The sequence below is a fragment of the Aedes albopictus genome, chromosome 3 (genome assembly GCF_035046485.1).
Source record: "Aedes albopictus strain Foshan chromosome 3, AalbF5, whole genome shotgun sequence".
Lineage (NCBI taxonomy): Eukaryota > Metazoa > Arthropoda > Insecta > Diptera > Culicidae > Aedes > Aedes albopictus.
In genome coordinates this window covers 245,261,831-245,275,540 of record NC_085138.1, presented here as the reverse complement: position 1 = coordinate 245,275,540, position 13,710 = coordinate 245,261,831, and positions in this window count along the sequence as shown.

Here is a 13,710-nt window from a genome sequence, read left to right as displayed (position 1 = left end):
TCTCCCATTTTTGAGAAAAATCCTTGTGAATCGCTTCAGTGGTCTGTTCCGAAAAGCTCGCCAAACCTTTCTGTTTCCTTGTACAAAACTCTGCGACGTGTTGATGGATGATGTGGAACTTGGGAGTAGAAGGAAGTTCTGCCAACTTCCACGCTTTACAGAACTCACCAATACATAATTCGTAATCTTCGCGAAGTTTTGATCCGAAACAAGAATCGACAACATTTTGCAAAGTGGTAAGAACATCGACATACTTCATCATGGTTAAATCATTCGATTCTAGAACACTGCGTTTGGCCAGAAGATTGCGACAGTGCCTTCCAGTAAAACCAAACTGTGCATGCCGAGTTGCACTTGAAGCTGTTGTCCATAATAGGGCCAGATCTGGCTTATACTCAGCAATTTTATTGTACGCAGAATTCATCATACCTGGGAAAGATGTCAAAAGATTATCGATGAAAAGCGACAATAAAATATATTTTCATTGTGACATACCTAAAAGTAGATGCAAAGAAGGCGGAGGGCATACATCTAAGATGAGTGTCTGATCATCACCATGAATGAGAGGAACATGAACGCAGTTGAAGTAGTGCCTGGCATTAGTTTTCTTTGAACCAGCTGCAATCCATGAGGTGCTATTCTCTTTGACCGATCCGATTGTACGTAATGCTCCCTTCTTCTCACCAAGATCTTTTTTCTGAACGGTACAGAAAGCGCATGGAAAAGTTGAGCTATTACTCATAACACCCGCTATTACATTAATAATCTTTAGATCACCTAAAAGTTAATAAAAAGTTAAATACTATCTAATAAACGAAACAATCTATTATACCGGTAACTATTGCATCGATCTTCGAAAGTTCTAGCTTTGTCCAGATTTTCTCAACATTTTCAAAATTTTCTTGAACGTTTTCAGCAATTGCTAGTAAGAAGCAGCGTTGAACTCCGGAGTCTTTGAAATTAGGCTTATTGGATGCATCATGTAGATCCTCAATTGTAAGGATGAACTTGAGCGATCCTTGTCCGCCATCGATGCCCACAAGTAGGTGTATATCCTGAATGTTTCGTCGAGCCTTAATGTAGTCGACAAAACCTAGAATGCAGCGGCAATACACTAGCTGTTGGTTCATGGAACTAGTCGCGCTACCGTTTGATTTAGTGAACTGCATTTGCTCAACCATGAAGAAGTCGTCGAGCTCATGGCATGAAGTAGTCAGGACGTTTTCCAACCCAGATTGTATGGATACTGACTTCGAATCGCGGAGGGCTTGAGCAAGTTTGGTAGTCTTGAATGTAAATATAAATGAATAAAAATATGAACAAAAATGAACTTTGGACAAAATATAAATCCAAAATAACTACCTTTCTGGTACTGAGGTTGAGCTGCTTCTTTATATTGAGCATTTGTTGATGAGACAACTTTCCCCTTTGCTGTGATCTCTCCGATAGCTTGATCTTAGAAGGCTTACCCCTTGAATTATTAAGGCTCACGTTGTTGTCGTTGGCAGATTTACTGCGTAATGATCTAGCAACTAATTTGTCGACATCGTTGCCAGCCATTTGTGCCAAATTGTTTACCTTCGCGTCTTTGGTACAATGGTGAGAGTATCCCGGATGAATCGTTGAAAAGCATTTACAGCATACCTTCATCACTTCCGGCTTATCAGTTGTAGCAGATTTTGATTTTTCCATCGATGGCTTGGTCGATGGTTTACTTATATCATTTTTTCGGGCAACTAGACACAGATTACAGCAGTGTTCAGACTTAGATTGGCTTCTGGTGGTTACTGAAACATCTTTACTATAATCGTGCACTTCTACTGCCTTATGGTTCAAACCTTTTTAGAAAAAAAAACAGTGTACGCTTTTGAAAACTACAAAATATTAACAATGATAAATTATCCAACAGTTGTAGGTGACCTAATCGATACGGTATTGAAGGTATATACATTTTACAGACTCATTAGCCCATACAATAGATCTACGCTATGTTACACTACTAAACATATATTTATTCACAGTGCTCGAACCTAGTACTTTCCAAGAATGTTTTTAGTAAACTTGAACGCAATAGCATGTTAAAAATGTTAGCTTTGTTAGCATGTTAATTTACCATGACTTAGTAGATGTTAAAGTTTCTTCAAATTAAATAAATCAATTTACACTACATTTTTCCACTATTGAACCATTTACCCTACTTTACACCTACCTTTCGATTTTCGGTAAACAGCCTGAAAGCAGCTTCCACACAACACTTTTGGATACATATCATCCTTGTCGTTGTAGGTAGGCAAAAAGTAGTTGATGATTGTTTGTTTCCATCGGTCATAAATTTTCTTTGCCGATTTTGCCTTTCTAAAGCACAACAGACAAATTAAATTGCGACACTTCTGGTGATCTAGCTTCATGATCAAACGTACAAAAAGATGCTTGCAGAATGAGAGATAGTGTCTTTCCACCTATGAGTACCTAACTGGGTACCTAATCAGCATTTCTCTAACAATACACATGTAGTTCGTGAGTTGTAGTGAGAGGTGTATAGATATGCAATATTTCGTGTTACTCAAATGCGGAGACCGTATGGAGTTATATAATCATCCCAAGCTTCATGTAGATCAATCATTTTCAAAAACTGGAATGCTATTGTATTACGGGAGCTCCATATGGCAATTTAAGTGTGGTTTGTGGTATAAAACATCGATCTTGATAACAAGGTGCCAGTAATAAAATATATGAAATAAATCAAACTAATGAAAATATTAAAAACTAAGTTTTTTCAAAAAATCGCCGACCAAATATTTTCTAGTACCCCTAATATGTTTTCCTACCGCATTAGCTATCATTTGCCGAAAAAAAATCGGAGGTACATGCAACTTCGATAATAATCGAGATTTTGACACCGTGGGATGTCTTTCTAAATCAACGTTCATGTTCGGAACGTCCCCCATCTAATACTCAAAAATGTTTCATCAGGATTGAAAACTGTTCGCATCCGTTCTCTTAGTCGACTCAACACCACAAGCCACAGTATGAGCAGACCCTCTCGTCCCCCGAAGCAGCAGGGTTCCATTCGCTTAGTCAGCCAAGCAGCAGGAAACGGAACGCAAACACAAGCACAAATAATAAGCGACTAAAAAATCTTAAACCAACCAAACACAATTTCGGCTGGCTGGGTGGTGTGGTTCTTACGGTAAAAGTTCTCCGTTCGTTCATAATTAATTTTCGGGGAAACATAATTATAACGCTTTCATGTTTTCTTGTTTCTGCCGTGCCCTTGCTGAGGCGACGTACAGAGGAAGGACTCTAGCCTACGGGGGATTCTGTCCCAGAATTTAGGTTTGGATGTTTTCGTTTGTCCGGATGTTTAAATTCAAGCGATTCAATCTGGTACCTGTTTCGAATGGTTTGTACAAAAAGTTTTTTTTTTGCCATTTCGTTCTCACAGGAACTCACCCCGATCAGAAAGGCATAACAAAATTATAACCGATTGAGTTATTTATTTCAAAAAATTTTCATAACAGAATGAGTTATAAAATTCGCCGGTTAGGTGTTAAAATAACAAAAATTATAACAAAAATTGTTCTAGCCATAACATAATTATAACAGGTCTTGATACAATTTTAACAAATTTATAACAACGTGAGATATAATAAATCTTGGAATGATCGAAAAATTATAACACATGTTGTTATAAATTAGATATAAATATATTGGGTAAAAATTGAGTTGGGTAAATTTTAACTCATTTTTTGGTTAATTTTTATTAAGAGTGTTATTTATTTTTAGCGAAAAGTTTTTTGTATAAAAAACTTGCCCCACTTAGTATGTAAAAAACCCACACCCAGACTGGAATCGAACCAAGGACGCCAGCCTTCAACTACAATCCGGCGCCTTTATCCATGAGGCCATTGCAGCACTTGAAGTGAGGGGAGGTTTAAGATCAAGTGGTTCTTCGTTTTGGTGGCTGGTCTATAAATAGACTCGTTTGTCCAACGCGCAGGCGAGGGAAACTATGACGTCACATAAAAGTATTCTTGATACAATTGATCGCAATTACGTCATCTTAGGATATAATAACAAAAGTGGATATAATTTAGCTACAATTGTAACTCAAGAATGTGCTCTGCATTTTAGCATGTTTTGTCTCGTGATTCAGACCAGAAATAAATGTCGTATCTTCTTTAAAGTGGTAAAGATAGTCAATGGCTCTCAGACATTGAAAAGAGTGGTACAGTAATGTTCCGATTTTATCACCCCCTTTCCATAAATGTTTTCAAACACTGTAAAAATCTATATGCGTTTTCAATATTTTGAACGTTGGAAAGCACGCATACAAACTTCATCCTGAAGAAGAGGGAGGAGATTTTCCCTAAAATGTAACAGGGCATTAATAAAAAATGAAGGTCTGACGCGTGGAGGGGGTGATAAAGTCGGAACATAACTGTATACAATTTCACCTTTTCTTGGCGCTAGCGAGATAATTATCTAATATTTCTCACCATAAAGGAAGTTCCTGCCTAGCAAAGTTATGCAGTAGTCTTGTGATTGGAAATTACATCACTTCGTGGCGTTAGTATGCATTCCTGGAGATTGTCAGATTTAGGTGGCTTGTGAAATAAAAAAATAAGTGTTTAAAGCCCAATTTAAACATTATATGGTACAAGAATTGACATACTAAAGCAACTTTGTGAGTTTTGCTTTGCCTCGTGATCTCATATAATGTTTTTATTTTCAGCAAAAATACTCACAACAAGCAATTTCCTCAAGTATTCCAAGCTACTAGGTACTTCACTAAATACTAAGTATTCCAACTTCGAACTTCGGTATTTGCCTTGGCATTTGCTCAATATGCATGACGATGTCCATCAACATATCGATAATATTCTGCTATTGATTGGTTTTTCAAAAGCTTTTAACAGGGTTTCTCATTTTGAACTGCTGCAGAGATTATCACATCTATTTGATTTCCGTTGAGATTCTGTGTCACTGAGTAAATCCTATTTGAATAACCGCTTTCAAATAGAGGAAGTTAAAGCAAATCATTCTAGCCCGATCGGTATTCCATCGGGAGTGCTACAAGGATCGGTTTCAGAACCATTGCTGTTAGCCTTATGTGCTAACGGCCTTCCATCATCTTTGAAAGTATGTAATATCTATATTAGCTCAAAAAATCGTTTTTGCTCCACACCGCTTACTGGGGGAACAGGGTCGTTGAAATATGATGAAATTGGAGTCACGTAAAAATCACCAGTTGCGACGCCCTGATTGAACTATTTGATGGGCATCACTGCAATTAGCAGTGAAACATAGTAGCCATGATTTCTGTGTTCTATCTTTGGACCCATATACAGCAGCAATGTTGCCTGCTGGGAAGCTGGAGGATCACTGTTAAAGTTTCTCCAGTTCGATGAAAATCGATAACTAATTAACTAGCCGTCCGATTTCAAAGCGGTCTTCGGCAAAGTTGTAGCTAATAAAGTTGCCTATGAGTATCAGGGTTCAATTAATCATCTTAGACAGTTGGGAAAATGTTACGGTCGATTGAATGAAAAACGTCGTTTTCCCGTAGTAATTCCCATATAAACTTTGAAGGGCTTGTGCAGTCTCAATTTTCAACCAAATTAGCTCAAATTTTGGGAGGAGACATAGATTCTGGTTACAAATCGAATAAGCGGTGTGGAGCAAAAACGATTTTTTGAACCACGCTAATCCACATGTTTGCAGATGATCAGCAGCTGTATTTCTACTGAATTATTATGAACGTTAATTGTATGGCATATATTTAAGCCATGTTATTTTACAACGAACATTCACGATAAAATAATAGCATGAAACCAGCTCACCCATTTATGCGAATATGGCTCTGCTGCTGCCGAACCACCGCACACTACTCTATCAAAGTTTCTAATGGTAAACGATTGCAAAAATTATTACATCAGTTTGATTTCAGTAGAGATTTTGTATCATTGCTTTAATCCTATTTGAATACCGCTCTCAAATTGTAAGTGGATGTTAAACGAAATCATTCAAACATGATCAGTGGAGGATTGTGACACTTAAAACTTATTACAGGAATGTTGACAGTTTCGATGAAAATCATCCTTTTCAAATCCCTTTTGATGCCTCACTTATCATATAGATTGGAATTAATATTAAACGCTTCTGTAGCTGCATATAATTGTTTGAGATGTGTCTAGATACTCTAGTACTACTAGTAGCACTCGTGTCCTGAATAAAGGTAGCCAATATCAGTGGAGCACGCTTAATTTTTTTAGCACTAATATATGTGTAACCCTAATAGACCAAATCCGTGGCGCTCAACGAATGACTAAGACTTACATAGATCGAAAATTATAGATAGAAAAAACCACTTACGCGAATATTTTGCAATAATTTCGGCATGGGAACCACGTTTGGTTTACAAATCACCTTGGAATACCAAAACATGTTGGTATTTGACAAAAATTGACGACAAACATGCCTAAAGGTCCAATCTGCAAAAGAGAGGCTCTCTTTGTTCTGATTCTCATTAAATTATCACGATATCACATTTTTACAATTTGTTATGTGTAGATAAAAAAAGGGTTGCTTTATCTACCTTCTGACATGAGAAAAATCCAAATTCATGAATACAAGTACCTTGTAATCAAAATAGAGGAGACTTAAAGAGAGTCTCTCATCTGCAGATAACCCCTATAGTAGCGTGGTTCAAAAAATCGTTTTTGCTCCACACCGATTATTCGATTTGTAACCAGATTCTATGCCTTCTCCCAAAATTTGAGCTCATTTGATTGAAAATTGAGAGTGCACAAGCCGTTCAAAGTTTGTATGGGAATTACTATGGGAAAACGATGTTTTTCATTCGATCGACCATAGCATTTCCCTAAGTGCCCAAGAAGATTAGTTAATACTTGGTACTCCTAGGCTACTCTATCAGCTACAACTTTGCCGAAGACCGCATTCAAATCGGATGCCTCATTAATTAGTTATCGATAGCACACTGAAATCATGGCTACTATGTTTCACTGCAAAATGCAGTGATGCCCGACGATTACTTTAACCATCATGAGGAAAAATTTCGATTCTGGATAAAAATCGGTAACTAATTAATGAGGCATGCGATTTGTATGCGGTCTTCGGCAAAGTTGTAGCTGATAGAGTAGCCTAGAAGTACTAAGAGTCAACTAAAGCTCTAGGGAACTTTGGAAAATGCTACGATCGATTGAATGAAAAACATCGTTTTCCCATAGTAATTCCCATACAATCTTTGAAGGGCTTGTGCAGTCTCAATTTTCAACCAAATGACCTCAAATTTTGGGAGACGGCATATAATCGGGTTACGAATCGAATAAGCGTTGTGGAGCAAAAACGATTTTTTGAACCACGCTACTATAGGCATGTTTGTCGTCAAATGGGAGCGTACGAGTAATTTTGAAATTTGTGTAAATGTTAATCGTTCAATTAATGCCATGCAAAAGTGTAAACATTGGTTCTCCGTGAGGAGTAGTGGCTGGCCCATATAGCCACAGCTGTAAGGGCGTGGGTAGGGTATCCAGCAAGACCACGCTGGGTGTGAAGAGTTCGATTTCCGGTGGGTCCAGGAACTTTGCATAAAGGAAATTTTCTTGCCTTCGTTGGGCATAGAGTATCTTCGTGCCTGCTGCACGATGCACACATGCAAAATGGTCATTGGCAGCGGCAGCTCTCAGTTAATAACTTAAGCTGAGAAGCTGGATTTGACCCAGTGGGGACGTTACGTCAAGACGAAGAATTAGTATGGGAGTGAAGAGTATGGCTGTACACCACAGAGCGGCGAAATTGCGCACCAAACACCACCTGTAACATATTCATTTGACATACACTTCATTTTCAAAACTATAACTGAGTTTGTTATAATGTTGATATAAAGATGATCAACATGAATTTATTTTGATTATAACTGATCTTGTTATAATTCTGATATAATTATATCAGGTTTTCAGATCAATTCTGTCAAATATATCTAAATATAACAAACGTTGATATATATATCAACCGTTGATATAATTTTGTTACATTTTTGTTATGCCTTTCTGATCGGGACGGTATTCTCCGTAATGTTGCATCTCTTTATTTACCGTATATTTTCGTCTTCGAAGCGTATTTTAAAAAGATTCGATTTTGAAAGATTTTGAAAAGAATTTCGAAAGATCTGGATTTAGGAAACGGTACCACAATTGGGCGATCCGGTACAGCGACGGCTCCAAGGTAGGCGAACGAGTGGGAGTGGGAGTTCACGGTACCGAACCTGAACAACACCACCGACTCCCGGCGGAATGTTCGGTCTTCTCGGCTGAAGCTGCAGGGATTTTCCAAGCAATAACAGCCCCAAGAGACCGACCCGTACTTGTTGTGACTGACTCACAGAGCGCTATCTCAGCAATCGAGAGCCCAAAAGCGAAACACCCCTTCATTCAGGGCGTCCAGGCAGAATTAGATTCCGCCGAACACCTGACAGCTCTAATGTGGATCCCCGGGCACTGCGGAATTTGCGGAAACGAGCGAGCCGACGAGCTGGCTGGCATCGGCAGGAACAGCCCCCTCCTTACACCGAAAACCCCAGCAGACGACGTGAAAAAGTGGGTCAGGGACACCATATGGCGGTCCTGGTCCGACGAATGGAGGCGGGACAGGATTCTGTTCCTACGAAAATCTAAACCATCCACGGGGCCCGGCGAAGGCCTGCCAAACCGGCGGGAACAAACTGTCCTCTCTCGGCTCAGAACGGGACACACTCGGGTGTCACATAGTATGACCACCAACAGCTCCGGCTTCCACCGACAATGCGAAATCTGTGTCACACCAAACACGGTCGAGCACTTCTTGTGCACCTGCCCAGTTTACGAGGCCCTCCGTCAGACGCACCAGGTGACAGACGTCCCCAGGTCACTGGCCAACGACAAAGTCAACGAGCGCCAAGTAATCAACTACCTCAAGGAAGCTGGCCTCTTTGACAACATTTGAGCGATCGGCGTAAGGACCCTAGTCGTGGGCACCTCGGACCTCTCGGACTCTCCGGGATCCGAGTGGTAAGTCCCACCCCAAACAACCCACCCCTCCACCACGACATCACGATGAATCCGGTCGTCAAGGAGGAAAGAATGCCCCCGTCACGGGCACTCACACAACATACAACCGAAGGAGAACATCAATGGTTAACCTCCTGCAACAGTCGGGGCGCCGTCCAACCGGAAGCCGGAAGGGGACCGGCATGGACGGGCCGACCTCGGCGTTGTAGGGAAGAAACCGGCGATACGGAACATACCCTCCGGCAGTCGGGAGCGCCGTCCAACCGGAAGCCGGCAGGGGACCGGCATGGACGGGTCGACCTCGGCGCCGGCAGGACAATGGAAGCAGCAGAAACCGAAACCCGAAAACTACCGGACGGCACCTCGGACCCCTCGGGCCGCCGAGATCCGAGCGGAAAGCCCCTCCCCTCCCCCCATCTAGCAACCACCAAAAACCACGATCAAGCCCGGTCGAACCCCCAAAGAAACCAGCTCTGGACTTTGGATCCCCACATTCAACCCGGTCATGGGCACCTCGGGCCTCTCGGATTTCCGGGACCCGAGCAGTAAGACCTACCCCAAGCGACCACCCACCAACACGAGACCCACCAACACCCCTCACAACCTCGACCAGCCCAGTCGAACGAAACTCAGCTTCGGACCCCCTGACACTGGACCTCTACATTCAACCCGGTCGTGGGCACCTCGGCCCCCTCGGATTCCCCGGGACCCGAATGGTAAGCCCCACCCCAAGCGACCCCCACCAAGACGCCCACAACCACGACCAGCCTGGTCGGAAGAGCCCGCACCTCGGACCCCCATTTCCCGAACCCGAGCGGTACCCCCTGCGACCAACCCGACCGACAAGACGAGGCACGAAAGAAGCCGCAGGCCCCTGCACCCCGGACCCGAAAATTTAAAACAAATTTCAAAAAAAAAAAAATGAAATGTAAAAATTGACAGCTATTTATTGTACACATATTGTATTTTCCCGGGTGAGCCCTTCTGGCTCACCTCTCGTTTAGGATAGAGACGAACCAGCCAAGGGCTGAAAGTCTCTTTAATAAAGACAAATCAATCAATCAAAGATCTGGATGCACAACTGAGAGACAAACTGTTACGAAATATTTATGGGGAATGATTAATGGGGCAAATTTGTTCGATAATATAGTAGTTCCTGAAATCGTTTCTGTTTTCTTTTACTATCAAGTGTTGCACCTACATTAGGTTTTAAACTTGTAGCAATCTGACAACAAATTTCAATTCCCAAAATTCTCTGCAAAATGGCTCGGTTGAGCAGGAGAAAATTGACGCAATTTTCCGACGGCAGCAGGTAGGATTCCTTATGACGTTCCAGTATTGTTCAAAGTTGTTACGCTGTTGTTCAAGATGATAAAAGTTAATCAATAAATTTCAAGAGTGTCTCTACCTGGAGTTCATTAATTACGAATAAACTGTCGACCGCCTCAATCACGAAAATAGTTGGGAATCCCTCAAGCGCAAAGATGTCCCTGAGTAAGTCATCGGCCGCCGGCTGTTCGGGCTCTAAAGAAGTTGATCATCAATATTAATTTCTATTCCCGATCAGCCTAGATAGCCGTGTAGTGGCTGTAGCAGTTCCCTGAGCTGGCTAAGAATATCACTACGGATTGCCTAATCCGGTGGTAAAAGTCCACCAAAAAAGCGACCCCTAATTCACGGTGTTAAGCGTACCGTGCCTAGGAATGAATGGTTAAGGGGGTCTAATAAAAACTTAGCCGTGAACGGAGCCTGTGGAGTACCAGGGCACCCTCCACAGTATTTTGCCCTTACTGTGTTAAACGGAGCAATGACGCAGTGGACCTTATTTGTCTCCGGGATAATCGGCCACTTTTCTTACGTCTCAATTCCGAGGCTTAATAAAAGTGGGCACATGAATTTTTTTTTTATGGCAGAAATTAAGTTCATCACGCAAAAGGTGCTTCTGCTGTGTTGAGTCGAAGGTTTAAAAAAGAAGGACTGGAAGTGGCGCTTATTCAAGAGCCATGGTCCAATAAACGAAAGATTCTTGGAGTTCTGACACAAAATAGTAAACTATTTTATGATGAGCAACAAGATTCTCCCAGAACCGCAGTCTTAGTACGCAAAACGTTAAAATTCTATCCTATTACAGAGTTTATCAGAAAGGACATTGTTGCGGTCATGGCAGAGGCACCAATCACTAGGGGTAAAACTGAGATCGCTGTGGCTTCAGCTTACTTTCCTGGTGATGTTCCTGAGGCACCTCCTCCTGAGATCGCATCATTTGTTCAATTCTGTAAAGAAAACAACAAATCGTTTATCATTGGCTGTGACGCCAATGCGCATCACACGGTTTGGGGTAGTACGGATATTAACAGTCGAGGTGAGTCACTATTAGAGTATCTGTCTTCCAACAATATAGACATTTGCAATAATGGTGATAAACCTACTTTCTCAAATGTAATCAGACAAAAGGTCTTGGATCTAACACTGTGCAATGCTGCAATCTTTGACAAGATCACAAACTGGCACGTGTCAGATGAGATTTCTCTATCTGATCATAAATACATAATCTTCAATTGGAGTGGTGGAGATTATTCTAGAACCGCATTTAGAAATCCCAGGACGACAAACTGGGATCAATATGTAGAATTGTTGAATACGCATTCATTTACAATGGGAGAAACTATTGATTCAACCCATAAGTTGGAATCATTTTCTCAAAGGGTAAATGAAAGTATCATCAATTCCTTTAACGGAAGTTGTCCCACCATACAATCGTCTTCTACTATAGACGTGCCATGGTGGAACTTTAAATTGGATCGCCTTAGAAATTTTTTTCGTAAAATGTTCAATAGAGCGAAACAAACGAACGATTGGACTCAGTACAGGAAAGCCCTGACTGAGTACAACAACGAAATACGAACATCTAAAAGAAAGTCTTGGATGCTGACATATGAAAACATAAACAGCACTCCTGTAGTTGCAAGACTACAGAAAACGCTTGTAAAAGATCATTCAAATGAATTGGGAAACCTGAAGCGCGACGATGGAGCTTTTACCAAAACTACTCGTGAAACTTTGGATTTAATGATGGAAACCCATTTTCCGGGTTCGGTTCTAAGTGTGGATTCCATTGATACTATATCTCTGGAAGGTGAAGGATGTCCTAGTATAAACTCTTCCGAGTCAACTAGTACAATAAACACCGCCTCAGATTTAGCTGATGAAATCTTCACGAAGGCCAGAGTGGAAAATGCAATTAGATCTTTTCAGCCTTTTAAATCTGCAGGAGTTGATGGAATATTTCCAGCACTGATTCAAAATGGAGAAGCGGTGTTGGTTCCATTACTAATTGAGATGTTCAAGGCTAGTTTAAGATTGAATTACGTTCCATCAAAATGGAGACTTGTAAAAGTTATCTTTATACCAAAAAATGGGAAGCGAGACAAGACGCATCCCAAAACATACAGGCCAATTAGTCTTTATTCAGTTTTGTTGAAGACTATGGAAAAGGTTTTGAAGGATTTTATCAATTCTTCTTACATAAGAGCCTATCCTATCAGACTTCCAGTTTGATTTTCAATCTGGTAAGTCATCGGTTGCGGCACTTTATTCGCTAGTAACAAAGGTGGAAAAAACGTTTTCAGCAAAAGAAATAGCTCTATGCGCCTTTTTAGACATAGAAGGAGCATTTGATAATGCCTCCTATTCATCTATGAAGCGTGCCATGGAGAACAAAAACTTCGACCAATGTATCAGAGATTGGATTTATACTGTGCTTGCAAAAAGAGAAATCACCTCTGAGCTAGGAAGTTCTTCTATAACAGTAAGGGCAACGAAAGGTTGCCCTCAAGGAGGAGTCCTCTCACCACTAATGTGGTCCTTAGTTGTAGACGATCTTCTAAGAAACTTGAAGGAAAAAGGTTTCGAAGTTGTGGGCTTTGCATACGATATAGTCATAATAGTGAGAGGAAAGTATTATTATTATTATTTCTTTATTATAGAGATTTTCAGCCCTAGGCTGGTTCATCTCTTTAAAAGTATGACGGGGGTTGAGAAGGGAAAGAGGAGAACCCTGGCAGAGTCTGGGAGGGGAAAAGGAGAGGAAAGAATGACGAAACTGTTTCGGAGAGAATGCAAAGGGCCCTAAACTATACACATTCATGGTGTATTAAGGGGGCCTTAGCATCAACCCGTCAAAAGTCGTAATTGTCCCTTTCACTAGGAGAAGGAAGATCAACCTAAAAGCTTTTCAGCTTGGAGGGATACAAATTCATCCTAGTGATCGAGTCAAATACTTAGGTTTGCTACTGGATGCTGAACTGAACTGGAATGCTCAAATTGAGTCCGTGATCGGTAAGGCAACAAGTGCGTTCTGGTTATGCTCCAACACTATTGGCAGGAAGTGGGGCTTGAAACCAAGAATGATAACACTAGTTTACAGCATTTTTGAACTCGGTAAGCTGATGATCGTTTTTGGTGTAGAATCATGCCCTGAGTTCGAAAATGCGAAGGAAAAAAATTACAGTAGAGCGGAAATTTTTTCGACTTTCCATACAAGGTTGATAATTTGAAAACGATTTTTGTTCTATTTTTAAGCAACGTCGCTCACTTCACAAATCTCATTCTCCTTAATCAATGCTCCGATTGAGCTGAATTT